The sequence below is a fragment of the Dendrobates tinctorius genome, unplaced genomic scaffold, assembly GCF_039654945.1.
Source record: "Dendrobates tinctorius isolate UK_male_01 unplaced genomic scaffold, ASM3965494v1 ptg000026l, whole genome shotgun sequence".
In the NCBI taxonomy this organism is placed as follows: domain Eukaryota; kingdom Metazoa; phylum Chordata; class Amphibia; order Anura; family Dendrobatidae; genus Dendrobates; species Dendrobates tinctorius.
This window is the reverse complement of record NW_027361694.1, coordinates 15,161,844-15,180,749: the sequence shown is the minus strand read 5'-3', so window position 1 is coordinate 15,180,749 and position 18,906 is coordinate 15,161,844. Positions and strand designations below refer to the sequence as shown.

Sequence of the window (18,906 nt, the reverse complement as noted above, 5' to 3'; positions counted from 1 at the left end):
AAGGTTTAAGCATACTCACAGACGCAGATTCTTTACTGTAAGAGCAGTGAGATTATGGAACTCTCTGCCATATGATGTTGTAATGAGTGATTCCCTACTAAGATTTAAGAAGGGCCTGGATGCCTGTCTTGAAAAGTATAATATTACAGGGTAAATACATTAGTTTCCTTAATATTGCGTTGATCCAGGGAGCTAGTCTGATTGCCGTATGTGGAGTTGGGAAGGAATTTTTTTCCCCAATGTGAAGCTTACTGTTTGCCACATGGGTTTTTTTTGCCTTCCTCTGGATCAACATGTTAGGGCAAGTTAGGATAGGATATGGGTTGAACTAGATGGACTTAAAGTCTCCCTTCAACCTTAATAACTATGTTACTATTATGCTGCAGCACAGGTACCACGGCTGGCGCCTACCCGCAGAAGTTTTTTTTTATATGTTTATATAATATTCATTATGAAAACTAGGGGCAGGTAGGTGAGGGATCAATGACCTGTCATAAGCCCATACAGATGATTATCTAATCAGAGCATCACATGAAGACCCCCCAACAGGCAACCCCGTAGCACAAGCATATCATTAACGCAAAACTGAAAATACAGATTAATGAACAACTACAAGATGGATTTCATCAACCAAGATATCATTTTAATTATTATAATGGCGCCGACCTGAGACTGTCTGTAGGTTTTTCAACACAATCCGTCTGACAGGTTCCCTTTAAGGTGGTTATACCAGAATTCTGGCTCAAAACACCTTAAAAAGTTTATGGAGCAAGAAAGAGTTGCAATCCTCGGAGTTTTCACACCAGTTTCAGCCTGCTCTGCCAAAAGTGGTTGTGTCTGGGGAGGAACTTGGTGTGGCATTGTCCGCTTGTTTAATTATTGATCGTTTGTGGTGCATGAAGACTCGCACCATTTGTAAGGTGCGCCTGATTCATTAAGTGGCATACTTCTCCTAATAATTCCGGTGCCTCTTACCCCTTCATTGAGACTGGCATGCAAAACGCTGCTCTTAATCAATTGGGGCCTTTGAGGTTTATATCACTTCACGTTTTCATGTAAATATTTTATAAGAAAATGCTTGTTTTTAATAATTTCAGCTATGGGTAAAAATAGCAGCTCTGGACTGTTATAGAAGCCCTCACATTACTCTTTTAAGGAACTGTATACTCAGATTTTGTAAAAAAAAAAGTTATTCTTATCCTGTGAATTTTTCCAATTTTGTTAATGTTACACCCACAAACTTAAATGTATTTTATTTGGTTTTTATGTGCTAAAGGAATGCTAAGTTAGCAAATGTTTGTGGAAGGTAAAGGAAATAATACATGGTTTTCTAAATATTGTAGGGCCAACTTTCTCTGAAATTACTGTTGAAAGTCTTTTGGGGTATGTCTCTACCAACCTTGCACATCTAGAGGCTCACATTTTTGCCCATTTGTTTTTTCAAACTAGCTCAGTGAAATTGTATGGATTGCGTTTGTGAAAAAAATTATTTAAGTATTGCAAAATATTGTCAATGGGATTTTTGTCTGGATTGTGAATGGGCCATTCAACCACATGAATATGCTCTGATCTAAACCTTTCCATTGTAGCTCTGGCAGTATGTTTACGGTCATTGTCCTGCTGGAAGGTAAACCTACGCAATAGGGCCCTGTCACACAGAGCGACTCACCAGCGATCCCGACAACGATATCAACGTATCAGGATCGCTGGTAAGTCGCTACATGATCGCTGGTGAGCTGTCAAACAGACAGCTTCACCAGCGATCAGCACCAGCGATGCCGAGCGTGCGGCGTCGCTGTGTACTTGAGTTACCAGCGTGCTGATGCAGGGAGCTGGTAACTAAGGTACACATCGGGTTTCTAAGGGGCGTGCGTCACTTAGAAACCCAATGTGTACCTTGGTTACCAGCTCCCTGCATCAGCGCGCTGTTAACTAAGGTACACATCGGGTTTCTAAGCACCGCACGGTGCTTAGAAACCCTGCGTTTAATTTAGTTACCAGCGCGCTGGTCACTGGTCTCCCGCCTGTCACACGCAGCGATGCGTGCTGGCCAGCGGGAGACCAGCGACCAAAAAAATGTCCAGGGCTTTCCATCAACGATCAGCGATACCGGCAGAGGGGCCGGTCGCTGATAGGTGTCACACACAGTGATCTCGCTGGTGAGATCGCTGTTGCGTCACAAAACTTGTGACTCAGCAGCGATCTCGCTACCGAGATTGCTATGTGTGACGGGGCCCTTAGTCTCCAGTCTTTTGCAGCCTCTAAAAGGTTTTCTTCCAGGATTGCCCTGTATTGGGCTCTTCCCATCAACTTTGGCCAGCTTCCCTGTTCCTGATGAAAAAAGCATCCCAAGAGCATGAAGCATCCACCATCTTGTTTGACGATAGTAAAGGTGTTTTCAGGGTAGCGTTTTGCATGTAGCCCCATTAGTTCTAATTTAGTTTTCTCTTACTAGAGAACCTTCTTCTACATACTAGCTGTGTCTTCTATATAGCTTTTTGCAAACTGCAAGTGGAACGTCTAATGGCTAGCTTTTAAAAATTGGTTTTTCTTGCCACTTTCCCATAAAAGTCAAATTTATGGAGTATACAACTAATAGTTGTCCTGTGTATAGATTCTCCCACCTGAACTGTGGATCTCTTCAGCTCTTACAGAGTGGTTCCTTATCTAATTAGTGCTCTCCTTGCTTGGGATGTCAGTTTAGATGGATGGCCATGTCTTGCCACAGTGCCATTTAAAGATTTGGATACCCCTGGCAAAAATTAGTGGTATTGGGAGCAGTTAAGCTAGTTGAAAGTGAAATGATCTCTGAAAGGAGCTAATGTTAGATAAGTCTTTTAATTAGTATTATAGGCATTCACTGTGAGAATTCAGAAGTCTGTAGTCACATAGAATGACTGTAGACTCATCACAAGCCTAAACAACCACTTAAGAACCAAGCCACTTTGTAGGTTAATGACCAGGCCTTAATTTTGAAATTGGACCACTGTCACTTTATGTGGTTATAACTCTGGAACGCTTCAATAGATCCTGCTGATTCTGAGTTTGTTTTTTCGTGACATATTGTACTTCATGTTAGTGGTAAAATTTCTTCGATATGACTTGCGTTTATTTATGAAAATAACGGAAATTTGTCAAAAATTTAGAAAATTTTGCAATTTCCAAATTTTAATTTTTGTACCCTTAAATGAGAGAGTTATGTCACACAAAGTAGTTAATAAATAACATTTCCCACATGTCAAGTTTACATCAGCACAATTTTGGAAACATAATTTTTTTTAGTTATAAGGACGAAAAGTTGACCAGCAATTTCTCATTTTTCCAACTAGAGTTACAAAACCATTATTTTTAGGGACCACCTCACATTTGAAGTGAGTTTGGGGGGTCAATATAACAGAAAATGCACAAAAGTGAAACCATTCTAAAAACTGCCCCCCTCAAGGTGTTCAAAACCACATTCAAGAAGTTTATTAACCCTTTAGGTACTTCACAAGAATTGAAGAAATGTGGAAGAAAAAAAAGAACATTTCATTTTTTTCCCCAAAATTTTACTTCGGACACAATTTTTTTTATTTTGTCAAGGGTATCAGGAGAAAATGAACCACAATATTTCTCCTGAGTACACCGATACCCTATGTGTGGTGGAAGACCAAACTTTAGGCGCACGTCAGTGCTCAGAAAGGAAGGAGCATCATTTGAGGTTTTGAATGTCAAATTGGTTGGAATCGAGAGTGGATGCCATGTCGCGTTTGGAGAGCTCGTGATTGTACCTAAACAGTAGAAACCCCCCACAAGTGACCCCATTTTGGAAACTAGACCTCCCCACGGAACTTATCCTAATGTGTGGTGAGCAATTTGAAACCCCCAAGGGCTTCACAGAAGTTTATAACATAGAGCCGTGAAATTAAAAAATCATATTTTTTCCAAAAAAATGATCTTTTCACCCCAATTTTTATTTTCTCAAGGGTAAGAGGGCCCCAAAAATTATTGTGCAATTTGTCCTGAGTACGATGATACCCCATATGTGGGGGTAAACCACACGGTATGGGTGCATGGCAGAGCTCGGAAGGGAAGGAGCGCCATTTTTTGGCTGGAATTGAGATCGGACGCCATGTCGCATTTGGAGAGCCCCTGATGTGCCTAACAGTGGAAACCCCCCACAAGTGACACCATTTTAGAAACTAGACCCCCCAAGGAGCTTATCTAGATGTGTTGTGAGCACTGTGAACCCCAAAATGTGTCATAGAAGTTTATAACGTAGAGCCGTGAAAATAAAAAAAATCATATTTTATTCCACAAAAATGATCATTTTGCACCCAAATTTTTATTATCACAAGGGTAACAGGAGAAATAGGACCCCAAAAGTTTTTGTGCAACTTGTCCTGAGTACACGGATACTCCATATGTGGGGTGGAACCACTGTTTGGGCTCATGGCAGAGCTTGGAAGGGAAGGAGCGCCATTTTGGAATGCAGACTTTGATGGAATGGTCTTCGGGCGTCATGTTGCGTTTGCAGAGCTCCTGATGTGCCTAAACAGTAGAAACCCCCCACAAGTGACCCCATTTTGGAAACCAGACCTCCCAAGGAGCTTATCTAGATGTGTGGCGAGCACTTCGAACCCCCAAATGCTTCACAGAAGTTTATAACGTAGAGCCGTGAAAATAAAAAAATCATATTTTTTTCCACAGAAATGATATTTTTGCCCCAAAATTTTTATTTTCACAAGGGTAACAGGAGAAATTAGACCCCCAAAGTTGTTGTGCAATTTGTCCTGAGTATGCTGATACCCCATATGTGGGGTTAAACCACTGTGATCGTCTTACTGCGATCTTTGGGAGGCAGAATGAACAAATCCACAACAGGTGAAGAATTGGTTTTATTTATTACGCCGTTCCTCGTGCGGTATTAGTGATCAGGCGACTTTATTCTTCAGGTCGGTACAATTACAGCGATACCAGATTTATGTCCTTTTTATGTTTAGCTTCTGTCACACACTAAAAGATGCTTTTTTTTGTGAGAATTTTTTGTAAGAAATTTTTGCATCGCCATATTTTGAGAGCTACAATTTTTCCAGAGTCATGTGCAGGCTTGTTTTTTGTGGCACAAGCTGACGTCTTTATTGGTATCATTTTTGGGCACATGACATTTTTTGATCGTTTTCTACTCCAATTTTTGTGAAAGCAGAATGAACAAAAACCATGAATTCAGGATTTTTTTTTCTCCATTCTGCGTTTGGTAAAATTGGTAAGGCAGCTTTATTCTTCGGGTCAGTACGATTACAACGATACCTCATTTATATAGTTCTTTATGTTTTGGCGTTTTTTATACAATAAAAACTTTTATAGAAAAAATAATTATTTTTTCATCACTTTATTCTGAGAGCTATAACATTTTTATTTTTCCGCTGATGGAGCTGTATGGTGGCTTGTTTTTTGCGGGACAACATGGCACTTTCAGTGATACTATTTTTATTACCATTTGTTTTTTCCAAGTGTTATGATGATACCGCTTGGAAAAAGTATAGTTTGTCACTTTTTTGTGTTTTTTTTTTTTTTTTACGGCGTTCACTGAAGGGGTTAACTAGGGTGACACTTTTATAGATGGGATTTTTACGGACGCGGTGATGCCAAATGTGTATTTATTTTGTTTATTTTATTTTATTTTTTACATAAAGATGTGTATTTTTTAGGGGAATTTTTTTGTTTTTATTTTAATACTTTTTTTTTTTACATATTTTTTTAAAAAATGTTTTTGTTTTTTTACCTTGTCCCTTTATGGGACTTTCACTTATTCACTTTAATTTGCAGGTATAATACATTGCAATGCTCCAGCATTGCAATGTATTATACCCTATGCTGAAAGCTGCTGAGACCATGCTGTGAGCATGGTCTCAGAGTCTTTCCATAACTGGATGACCCGGGGATTGTGATGACAACCCCGTGTCATCATGGCACAGATCGGGCCCTGCGATTACAACGCTGGGACGCCGATCTGAAGGCAGAGGGAGCCCCCAACCATCTGCCTCCCCTCTGAACGCTGCGATCGCACCCGATTGCAGCACTCAGGGGGTTACCAGCCAGGGGCGGCACGGACGCCGATCCTGGCTGTTAGTGCAGGAAGCTCAGCCGCCGGAAGCGCTGAGCTCCTGCACTTACTGGGCGTGAGATGCTGAAATTTCAGCATCTCCTGCCCGATCATGCTGTGATTGGTCAGTCAGATTGACTGACCGATTGCAGCGTTCTGGGTGTGGGGACCGATGGCATGGGTCCCCGCCCCATTTGCCGTGCCTGTCAGCTGTCTATGACAGCTGTCGGCACTGAACTGTCACTTCGTGTTTACGCGCAGTGACAGTTAAAATGCATGATGGGCATAGTCCGTCATGGTGTGGGAACTTGCATCCTGCCATGATGGGCTATGCCCGTCAAAGGACGTTAAGTGGTTAATGCTCCTAACATAAATAAAAACATGAGAATTAGTCAGTATCACAAATAATATGTACATCCAGGTACCTTATAGATGATGTTGTCTCTGGAGTCGTTCTCCTTCTTTTCTTCATCTTGTCCAGACCCTATGATGAGTTTTCTCATCCACAACCGTCTCTGCAGACTTTCTTCTTCTCCGGTCGTCTGCAGCAAATCTCCACGATGCCCTTAAAGATAGAAGTGTCATTAAAATGTTCCTGAATAAAAATATCTTCCCTACGCTGAGCCCCTGAATAAATAATTTCCCCTCACTATGTTGTCAGCAGAAAATATGACCCCACACTGCCCCTCTTATGGTACTTGCTCTTTATACTGACCTCTCCTTTCCAGACTGGGACCCCTTCTCACTCTGCCCTCTCTATAGGGCTCAGTCTCTACACTGTACCGTCTCATCACACTCTCCCTCCTTGGTATACTGTCCCCTCCTGACTGTACCCTTACACTGTCCCCCCATGATACATCCCCACTACTCAGTCTCTATTCTGTGCCCACTCACTTTTCTCCCCCATACTGTTGCCTCACACTATTCCCACTCCCTCCTCATGCTGTCTCCTCTCACATCCCCCTGTTCACTATACTGTCTCCTCATATATTTACCCCTTCACTCCATAATGTCTGCTCACACATACCCCTGACTCCCCATATTGTCACCTCACACTATCCCCCTTATTCCTCAAACTGTCTTCTCTCACATTTACCAACTCACTCTCTATACTGTCTGCTCACATATACCCCTGACTCCCCATACTGTTTCCTTATACATGCCCTCATACATACATGCTCCTCATTTTGTGTCCTCAAATCTCCCCACACACATTACATCCCCCATCCCCACTCCAAATCTCCCCACACACATTACATCCCCATCCCCACTCCAAATCCCCCAAACACATTGAATCACCCCATCCCCACTCCAAATCCCCACACACACATTAAATCCCCCCATCCCCACTCCAAATCTCCCCTCTCATTAAATAACCCCCCATCTCCACTCCAAATCTCCCCACACATTAAGTACCCCCCATCCCCACTCCAAATCCCCCCACACATTAGGTACCCCCCATCCCTACTCCAAATGTCCCATCCAAATCCTCCCACACATTAAGTACCCCCCCACTTAATCTTTGGTGTATTAAGCTCCAGAGTGGAGGACTTACCACCGATGCTCTTTGCGCCTCTGGGCACCGGCGAGTGACGTCAGCAGCGTGATCACATGACCTGATCACACTGCTGGCGTCGCTCTGACCTGGCCGTCAGAGCTTCAATTGTACTCACGTACGTACAGACCTGAGTACTATTGAACACTGGGAGGCGGCGCACTGCAGCTTCTCTGTGCCGGCTGTTAGCTTGACAGCCGAGACAGAGAATGGACGACTCCCAGTCCAGGGGCCGGCAGAATGCAGCCTCCGGGGGAGACACTGCGGACCACCGCATTAGGCACATGCCCCAGCCGCCCCCCCCAGATATGCCTCTGGTTGTGAGACAGTGTTAATAGACTCACCTACCACCATCCTCTCCAGGATCCAGCACCATTCTGTTCCTCGTCTGAGTGACTTCACCGCTCTTGAGACTCTCCAGGTCATACTGCTCTCTGTGTGACCCAAAAGTTGTTTTTACAATGTAAGCCTATTGAGCATTACAACAAGACCCCATAGGCTTACATTGTAAAAGAGACACATCCGGCTCACAGATAAAGTGATCCAGATCAGCTAAACAGCATTGATGTCACTTGGAAGAGGACCAGAGCAGCACTAGATGCTGGAGAAAGTGGCAGTAGGTGAGTATAGTAATATACACTACACACCATACACTTGTACAACATATACTGTGATATAATGGCGAAAAAGGTAATGGGAGGGCTTCTTTAAGACTTAAAGGTTTCTTCACATGTCACTTGAAAGTTTTCTTTTCTAACAGTTTAAGGAAGGAAACTGGTGAGATGATGACACTTGGCTCACAGAGTACTGACACTACAGTGCTGCTCAAAGTAATGTTATCACATCCTCCCCTATAGCCTCTGCAGTTGTGTTATTAGTAGTAAAGGAGACCTACCAGATAAACTGTATACAAAATTACAGAATAATTACATTAAGTATGTGTTAAAAAGTAGAACCAATTTACCGTAATATGTTTCATACTTGAATTTTGATCACTGGGGATGCTCTGCTGTGAGATTCTCTGAAGATTTCCTGTTCTGATTTTCTTCAAATTTAGCATTTTTGCAAAGACATGCTGTGAATCTTTATCACCATGCACATAAATATCTACATCCTGCCATGTGTGAAAAGTAGCAAGTATGTGAATGATTTTATACTTTGCGGGTTTCTGATACAACACCGCAGAAGACTTAGGGCATGTTCAGTACTAGTCTTGGACATAACTGTTCATGCAATGGTTTTCCTTGTTCTTATTGTAGTTTCAGCATGAAGGCACACATATGGAAACACTTTCTGAAGGCAGGTGATTCCACAAATGATGGGCCATATCTGTTCATTGAACCCATTCCAGGTGATCAGCTGATGAAGATGCTGAGGAGAACGCCAAAGGGGTGTAACAGCTGTTATCCGGGTAAAAGGGCATACTTTTAGGAATCTAATGTTTAATACATATTCTGGTTTATTTTATAAGTGTTTCTTTACTTCTTGTTTCTTTATGTACTATTTTGATGCCATCAGTCTGAATTTGCAATATGCATAAGGAAAACCATCGCATGAACAGGTGTGTCCAAACTTTTGACCTGTACTATATCTTTAACCAGGCCTATCTTGTTATTTAGAATTATATGATATGGTTATTTATTGCCTATTTAATTTTTTTCCCGCATAAATCAAAGCATACTTACATCATGCCACCAATATAGCATGTGACAGTTCCCACTAATATTCCGCACACTGCTGTTAATGGTGTAGAAGGAGTAACAGTTCCTCATTAAGTCCCTAGGAGAAATAATGCACAGTAAGTTTCAAAGTGTCCTTTGTTTTCTGTCTTAGTTTTGATGGGACATGGATATCATATTTATTTTGATATATCTAGTTGAACCTATTAGTTTTATGACATAATTTTCATCATTTAGCCTTTGTTCACCACCACAACATATCTTAAAATTAAGACCTCAAGACATGATACATCAGTAGAATTCCAGCTTTGATTCTAGAGGTTTTAAAATGCCTGCTTCAACTCTGATGGATTCTTGAAGGGTGAATACAGAGTGGTTTATTTTTTTTTTTATAGCAAACTGTAGCCAGGTAGAAATTTAATTGAGATGGAACAACACCATTACATTTAGGTGACATTAAAAGAATTTTTTATTACTTTACCTTAGAATCTATTTGGTTGCTTTTGTGGTATGTTTTGGGTTATTAACCATCTGTAATGTGAAGCACTGCCCTTCATAGCGCTATACACCTTAGATTTCATCCTGCTACTTCTATCCACATTCACATCATTAGTAAACACCGGTAGCCCCGTTCTATTGGCAGCCATACATACCCAGTGTTTGGAAATGTACAGTTGTGGCCAAAAGTATTGACACCCCTACAATTCTGTCATATAATACTCAGTTTCTTCCTGAAAATGATTGCAAACACAAATTCTTTGGTATAATTATCTTCATTCTTAATTTGTCTTAAATGAAAAAACACAAAAAGAATTGTCCTAAAGCCAAATTGGATATAATTCCACACCAAACATAAAAAGAGGGTGGACAAAAGTATTGGCACTGTTCGAAAAATCATGTGATGCTTCTCTAATTTGTGTAATTAACAGCACCTGTAACTTACCTGTGGCACCTAACAGGTGTTTGCAATAACTAAATCACACTTGCAGCCAGTTGACATGGATTAAAGTTGACTCAACCTCTGTCCTTTGTCCTTGTGTGTACCACATTGAGCATGGAGAAAAGAAAGAAGACCAAAGAACTGTCTGAGGACTTGAGAAACCAAATTGTGAGGAAGCATGAGCAATCTCAAGGCTACAAGTCCATCTCCAAAGACCTGAATGTTCCTGTGTCTACCGTGCGCAGTGTCATCAAGAAGTTTAAAGCCCATGGCACTGTGGCTAACCTCCCTAGATCTGATGGAAAAGAAAAATTGACAAGAGATTTCAACGCAAGATTGTGCGGATGTTGGATAAAGAACCTCGACTAACATCCAAACAAGTTCAAGCTGCCCTGCAGTCCGAGGGTACAACAGTGTCAACTCATACTATCCGTCGGCGTCTGAATGAAAAGGGACTGTATGGTAGGAGACCCAGGAAGACCCCACTTCTTACCCCGAGACATAAAAAAGCCAGGCTGGAGTTTGCCAAAACTTACCTGAAAAAGCCTAAATCGTTTTGGAAGAATGTTCTCTGGTCAGATGAGACAAAAGTAGAGCTTTTTGGGCAAAGGCATCAACATAGAGTTTACAGGAGAAAAAAAGATGCATTCAAAGAAAAGAACACGGTCCCTACAGTCAAACATGGCGGAGGTTTCCTGATGTTTTGGGGTTGCTTTGCTGCCTCTGGCACTGAACTGCTTGACCGAGTGCATGGCATTATGAAGTCTGAAGACTACCAACAAATTTTGCAGCATAATGTAGGGCCCAGTGTGAGAAAGCTGGGTCTCCCTCAGAGGTCATTGGTCTTCCAGCAGGACAATGGCCCAAAACACACTTCAAAAAGCACTAGAAAATGGTTTGAGAGAAAGCACTGGAGACTTCTAAGGTGGCCAGCAATGAGTCCAGACCTGAATCCCATAGAACACCTGTGGAGAGATCTAAAAATGGCAGTTTGGAGAAGGCACCCTTCAAATATCAGGGACCTGGAGCAGTTTGCCAAAGAAGAATGGTCTAAAATTCCAGCAGAGCATTGTAAGAAACTCATTGATGGTTACCGGAAGCGGTTGGTCGCAGCTATTTTGGCTAAAGGTTGTGCAACCAAGTATTAGGCTGAGGGTGCCAATACTTTTGTCTGGCTCATTTTTGGAGTTTTGTGTGAAATGATCAATGTTTTGCTTTTTGCTTCATTTTCTTTTGTGTTTTTTCATTTAAGACAAATTAAATGAAGATAATAATACCAAAGAATTTGTGTTTGCAATCATTTTCAAGAAGAAACTGAGTATTATTTGACAGAATTGCAGGGGTGTCAATACTTTTGGCCACAACTGTATAGAATACAAAACTAAAAGATAGTGTCATGATGCCAGTGCTGGTGGACCTGCACTTCTGGGGTTAATGTTTTGATCTCAGTGCAGACTCTTACCTGCACACCTGGGACTTATTATGGTGGCCTCTCATTGGTTCTGGGAAAGCTTCTTATAGCCTTAGGAAGCTCCCATTCCCATCAGTTATACTTTCGCCCTTGGCATAGTGTGGTGACCCCTGAGTGTGTTTGTGCTGTATTCTGGTTGCTTGATACTCTGTGTACGACTCGGTCTGTTCTATGGATATTGCTTGTTGGATTCTGCTTGGTACCTTCTATGTCTGTTTGGTTTTGCCCCCTGCTTGGCCCCGACTATCCGTTCTGTCTCATCCCTGGTACTTTACGGCTATCTCTGTGTATGACCTCCGTTTTGCCTGACTCTGAGTATTTCTGTTTAGTGTCCTGCCATCTCTGGAAGCAGGATGCTAAGCCCCGCCCTTTGCAGTCACATGACCGTAGGTCCTTCACTGCTTGCTAAACTTCAGCGTCCCCAGGTCCTGTTTGTACTTTCTGGCTGTACCTGACCCCGGGCCCCCCTACAGTGCGGGTGAGTCCCTGCTCAGCGGAGGCTGCACGCCGGCGCTGACAGGACCCTGATATAACTGACCATTAAGTTTTTGGGAGATTTTTGTGCAGAGAATTATGGATCCCATACAGTCTCTGGCTGACCAGATGAAAAATCTGAGTCAGATGTTTCAGGGTTTATCCCTGGAGCAGCAAGCTCTGGCTCGTTCTCAGCAGCAGGTTTCTGAGACAGTACGAGGGGCTTTATCTGCTGGGTCTCCGGGGGCTGGGGCGAGGGATGTTGTTCTGGTGTCCCCGGAACCCCCTGTTAAACTGCTTGACTTCTTTTCTGGGAATAAAAAGGAGTTCAGGATCTTCATGGAGGGTTGCAAACTTTTTTTATTTTGAGACTACGTTCCTCTGGGGACGAAAACCAGAAGGTAAGGGTCATTATGTCCTTATTAAGAGGGTACCCACAAGCTTGGGCTTTCTCCCTTCCTCCCACTGCCCCTGAGAGAGTGTCTGTGAATGCATTCTTTGAGGCCCTCGGGCACATTTATGATGAGCCTGACCGAGTGGCAGAGGACATGATGATGAGCGTCTGTCAGGGGAAACACTCGGCTGAGTGGTTTTGTACTGAATTCCGCCGCTGGGCTGCAGAGATCTCTTGGGGCGACGCTGCGCTTCGAGATCTCTTTCGTAGAGGCTTGTCCGAGCGGCTGCAGGATGCCTTGGCGTTACATCCCCCACCTAACTCTCTCGAGGACGCCATGACCCAGGCCGTCCGGATGGACCTCAGGCTGCGGGCCAGAGGGGTGATGCAGGTGGAGACTCCATTGTTCCCCAGTGGAAAAGAGACTGCCCCTGAGCTCATGGATGTAGGCGTCCTCTCCCTGAAGGATATGGAGAGAAAACGCCGGAAGGACAAGCAGTTATGCTTTTACTGCGGTAAAACGGGACATTGGAAAAGGGAGTGTCCTGATTGCCCGTCTTCGACCCGGTCGGCGGGAAACGACTAGGTCTGGGTAGTCAGCGGGGAGACTACTCAGACCCTCAGGTACCCTTTTCCTCGTTTTCTAAGGTTTTACTTCATGTGGAACTGTTTGTGGATGGTAGTACTTTTCCCTCTACAGCCTTCGTGGAGGCCGGATCATCGATTAATCTCATTGACTCCCAATTGGTCACACGCTGCAAGATAGGGACAGTTAGGCTCAAGGTTCCGATCAAGGTGGTGGCCATTAACTCCTCTCCCCTCAGTAAGGAGGGAATTCTCTTTGTGTCTGACTTGTTTTCGCTCAGAATGGGCGCTACTCATGTGGAAAACCTAAGTTGTTTGGTTCTAGACAATCTACCTGCAGGGTTGGTGTTGAGCATGCCCTGGTTACAATGCCATAACCCAGTAATTAACTGGAAAACGGGGGAGATTGTTCAATGGGGGTTTAATGATTTTAAGTTGTGTGATAAATCTGCACTGCTGGTTGAACCTGTTAAATCTGTGTCTGTATCATCTGTCGAGCTGGAAGGTATTCCGGAATGCCTGAAGGACTTCGAAGATGTATTCTCTGAAAGCGAGGCCGAGACGTTACCGCCACTTAGACCCTTTTACTGCGCTATCGAGCTGGTCCCGGGGGCTAAATTACCTAAAGCCCGTCTGTTTAATTTATCCGGCCCTGAGCGCTTGGCTATGAAGGACTACATTTCTGAAAGTCTGCGCAAGGGACACATACATCCTTCAGTCTCACCTGTGGCGGCAGGTTTCTTTTTTGTAAAGAAAAAAGATGGCGGGTTACGTCCCTGTCTCGATTTTTGGGAGCTTAATCAGATTACTGTACGGAATACGTACCCCCTTCCGTTGATTCCCGATTTGTGCAACCAACTATCAGGGGCAAAATGGTTCTCTAAACTGGATCTTCGGGGGGCATATACTTTGATGAGTCCGAGAGGAGGATGAATGGAAAACTGCGTTCCTCACGTCCGAGGGACTGTTTGAAAATTTAGTCATGCCGTTTGATCTTACCAATGCACCCGCCATATTTCAGAATTTAATCAACATGGTATTCTCGGATCTCATTGGTCATTTTGTTATCTACTTACATGATATTTTGATATACTCCTCCGACAGGCATTCTCATCTGGAACATGTATGAACTGTTCTCCAAAGACTGAGAGAAAATCATCTCTTTGCCAAATTGGAGAAATGTGTATTTTGTGTTCAAGAATTGTCTTTTTTGGGATTAATTGTATCCTCTGAGGGTTTTCGCATGGACCCCAAGAAGGTGCAGGCCATTGCGGATTGGGTGCAACCCTAAGATCTTAAGGGTCTTCAGCGCTTCTTGGCGTTCGCCAATTATTACCGCAAATTTATTCGGGGGTTTTCGCAGGTGGTCAAACCACTCACGGATCTAACATGCAAAGGTGCGGATGTGAGAAATTGGTCCTCGCTCGCAAAAGAGGCCTTTGCGACTCTGAAAAAATGTTTTATGTCTGCTCCTGTGTTGGTTCAGCCAGATCCGTCCAAACCATTTGTGGTGGAGGTGGATGACTCTGAGGTGGGGGTGGGGGCAGTGTTGTCCCAAGGGCCTGCCACTCTTACCAACCTCAGGCCATGTGTGTTACGCTTCTGGAGACGGGAGCAAGAGTGGACCCACTGGACCGTGACATCGAACCCTCCCCGAGCGAGTGCACCAGGTGGACCGACCCCTATACAGGGACCGTTTGGGAGCAGGCTCAAGGAGTTCAAACGTCACGGCAGCCAGGACCAGGGGTCGGCTCCAGAGGATGAGTAGCAGAGGAGCGGTGGAGAACCCAGAGAGAGATCCGGGGTAACCAGGGTCCAGGGAATGGAGAGAGTGTTGCTGGCAGGCGAAGGAGGACAGCGGGAACCAGGCGGAAGCAGGGGTACAGGGAACTGCAAGAAAGGAAGACACACAGAAGGGTTAGCAGGGAAACAGGCGAGGGAGGCACGGGAGCCGGGAGAGCGAGCTGGAGTGAGGAACTAGCAGCAGCGAGCAGGGCCTGGACACAGCGAGAGGAACTCGATAGTCAGGCGCCTCCCCTAAGGGAGGGCGGCCTGAAATACCTGATGGTAGCCCCTGATTGGCCAAGCGGTGGGTCCGGGTCAGGTCAGGCTGGCGGGCATCCATACTGCAGGGACGCGCGGTCTGGTGCCCTGGCGCGTGCGCAGAGGCACAGTGCGCGCGGCCGAGGGTAGAGGAGGAACGCGCCGGGAGGTCGCCCGTCGGAAAGGAGGAAGACCGGAGGTGCGCGCTGGAGCCGAGAGGCAGGAGGAACCCAGGCTGGAAGCAGAAGCGGCGGTGGGGCCAGCGGTGAGTACGGAGGCGGCAGGGGCAGCGGGACCAGTCGCGGCGGTGCTGACAGTACCCCCTCTCTTACACCCCCCTCTACTGTGTCTGGATAGAAACCTCTTAAGGATGCGTGGAGCACTGATGTTCTCTTGCGGCTCCCAGGATCTTTCCTCGGGACCGAAACCCTTCCAATCGATGAGAAAAACCGTTTTACCCCTTACCTTTTCGAGGCCAAAATGTCTCTCACCTCAAAAACATCATTAGAGCTGACTGGTGGAGGAGAAGAGTTCGTAGCCGGGTGGAAACGATTCAGGACAACTGGCTTAAGGAGAGAGACGTGGAAGGTGTTGGAAACTCGGAGTGAGGCAGGCAACTCCAACCGGTGGGACACGTTGTTGAAGCATTTGAGAATCTTGAAAGGCCCAATGTAGCGAGGTCCTAGCTTGTAAGAAGGGAGCTTTAGCCTAATATACTTGGCCGAAAGCCAAACTTGTTGTCCCGGGAGATAAGTCGGAGAGTCCAAGCGTCTCTTGTCAGCGTGTCTCTTCATGCGCTCCCCGGACTTCTTGAGAGCTTCTTTAGTCTCGGACCAGACTTTGGAGAACTCTATGGCCAGGGAATCCGCTGCAGGCACACCGGAGGTAGTGGATATCGGTAGCGGAATACCTGGATGCATCCCAAACACCACAAAAAATGGAGACTTGGCTGAGGACTCGCTGGAATGATTATTGTAGGAGAATTCTGCCCAGGGGAGGAGATGGACCCAGTTATCTTGGTGAGCATTAGAGAACAGGCGTAAATATGATGCTAGCACCTGATTGACGCGTTCCACTTGCCCGTTGGACTGAGGGTGGTATGTGGAAGAAAAGTCCAATCTGACCTCCAGAAGTTTACATAAGGCTCTCCAAAACCGAGAGGTGAATTGTACACCACGATCAGAGACAATATGCTGCGGGAAGCCGTGAAGGCGGAAGACATGCTGGATAAAAATCTTCGCCAACTCTGGAGCAGAGGGCAGTGCTGGAAGAGGAATAAAATGGGCCATCTTAGAGAAGCGATCGACTGCTACCAGGATAGTCGTACATCCGGACGAGTTAGGCAAATCGGTGATGAAATCCAAAGCTATATGCTGCCATGAAACTGAGGGGATTGGCAGAGGAAGCAGAAGACCGGAGGGTGGCCGTCTAGGAACCTTGACCTTGGCACAAGAGGAACAAGACGCCGTGATGTCAATCACATCCTGGCGAAGTGAAGGCCACCAATAAAAACGAGCAATGAGATCCAGTGTCTTCTTGACTCCGACATGCCCAGAAAGTTTAGAGGAATGTCCCCAATGCAGCACCTTTTTTCTGTCTGCCTCAGAAACGTAGGTCTTGCCTGGAGGAGGAGTGATCAGACTCACAGGAGCCACCGTGATGATCTTGGCCGGATCGATGATGTGAGTCGGTTCCTCCACCAAATCAGGAGACTGCAGAGACCGGGACAATGCATCAGCCTTGACGTTTTTAGGTCCGGGACGAAAACGCAGCTCAAAATCGAACCGGCCAAAAAAAAGAGACCATCTGGCTTGCTGGGGGTTCAGTCTGTGGGCTGACTGGAAATACGCTAGATTTTTGTGATCGGTAAAGATGGTAAACGGGTGGACCTCTCCCTCAAGAAGATAGCGCCACTCCTCCATTGCCAATTTTATGGCTAACAACTCGCGGTCCCCAATGGAGTAATTACACTCAGCAGCAGAGAAGGCCTTTGAGAAGAACCCACAGGTAACCAGTCGTCCAGACGGGGATTTCTGAGAGAGAACTGCACCCGCTCCCGTGGATGAGGCATCTACCTCCAAAACGAATGGCTTGTTAGCCAGCCTCGGGTTGGTGGAGCACAGGTGCAGTCGCAAAGGCTTGTTTCAACCTGGAAAAGGCCTCTTCAGCCTCTGGAGGCCAGAGCTAGGAGTTGGTGCCCTTGCGAGTATGACTGGAAATGGGTTTGATGAGAGATGAAAAATGTGGCACAAATTGACTATAGTAATTGGCGAAGCCGAGGAACCATTGAATCGCCTTGACCCCCCCACCGGACAGGGCCATTGAAGAATTGCCGACAATTTTTCAGGATCCATTTCCAGCCCAGAATCCGAAACAATGTAGCCCAGGAAGGGCAACGAAGACTGCTCAAAGAGACACTTCTCAAGCTTCGCGTAGAGGTGATTCTCCCGCAGGCGCTGCAGTACCTGACGAACACGCCTCCTGTGGGACGCCAGATCCGGGGAAAAAATAAGAATGTCATCTAGATACACGACCACGCAGGAGTACAGCAGGTCTTGGAAGATGTCATTAACGAACTGCTGAAACACCGCGGGAGCATTGCAGAGGCTGAAGGGCATAACAAGATATTCATAATGCCCGTCCCGGGTGTTAAAGGCCGTTTTCCATTCGTCGCCGGAGCGGATGAGGACGAGATTATAGGCTCCGCGTAGATCCAACTTCGAGAAGACGCGGGCTCCGCGTAAGCGGTCGAAGAGTTCAGGAATGAGAGGCATGGGATATTTATTATTTATCGTAATGCTGTTTAATCCCCGGAAATCGATGTAAGGACGCAGCGAACCATCCTTCTTTTTCACAAAGAAGAACCCGGCACCGGCAGGAGATGAAGACTTCCGTATGAACCCTCTGGCTAAATTATCACGAATGTACTCGGACATGGCCGTAGTCTCAGCTGGAGACAGGGGATAAATTCGCCCCCTGGGCTGAGTGGTCCCGGGTTGTAGATCAATAGGACAATCATACGGGCGATGCGGGGGAAGTGTCTCTGCCTCCTTCTTATCGAACACGTCAGAAAATGACCAGTATGCGGCAGGTAAGCCCGCAGGACCCGAGGAGACTGGATGAGGAGTGACAGGAAGAACGGACACTAGGCACCTCTCTTGGCAAGGATGCCCCCAGCGGAGGACTTCACCGGAACGCCAATCCAAAACGGGTTCATGTGTCCTAAGCCAGGGAAGGCCAAGTAGCAGAGCGTGGGACAGGTTGGGTAGGACATAGAATGCGATCAGCTCCTGGTGCAATGCCCCGACGTGCAGACGCACCTCCTCCGTAACCAGGGACACAGATACTTGTAAAGGTCTCCCATCAACAGAGGCGATGACACGTGGAGTCTTCAGAGTAATCACGGAAATCTGGTACTTCTTCACCTCCTTCAACCGGATGAAGTTCCCTGCCGTGCCCGAGTCCACATAGGCCACCTCCGAACCACGTCTCTGACCAAAAACCAGCTGTACAGAAAGAGTAAGAGGATGAGAGGAGTTAGACACACCTAGGACGGCCTCTCTTACCTGGCCTAGGTGGAGGAGTTTCCCAGCCTCTCGGGACAAGAACGCAGGAAGTGAGCTGCGCTGCCACAATACAGACACAAGCCCTCCGTCAATCTCTCCCTCCGGCGCTGTTCT

At 45.7% G+C, this 18,906-nt stretch overlaps 2 protein-coding genes across 5 annotated transcripts in view; one reads left to right on the top strand and one right to left on the bottom strand.

Moving 5' to 3' along the window:
- Window positions 1-18,906, top strand: part of UBAC2 (UBA domain containing 2) — a 273,789-nt gene that overhangs the window by 91,283 nt on the left and 163,600 nt on the right. The gene's annotated exons all lie outside the window — the stretch shown is intronic.
- The window catches only part of LOC141084683 (G-protein coupled receptor 183-like), a 41,079-nt gene that overhangs the window by 2,790 nt on the left and 19,383 nt on the right, over window positions 1-18,906 (bottom strand). Inside the window, exon 2 of one of the 2 annotated variants that reach the window (XM_073569523.1) lies at window positions 9,326-9,419. The exons of the other annotated variant lie outside the window; for it this stretch is intronic. The gene's annotated coding sequence lies outside the window, so the exon portion shown is untranslated. The remainder of the gene's footprint in view (window positions 1-9,325; window positions 9,420-18,906) is intronic. 2 annotated transcript variants of the gene reach the window in all.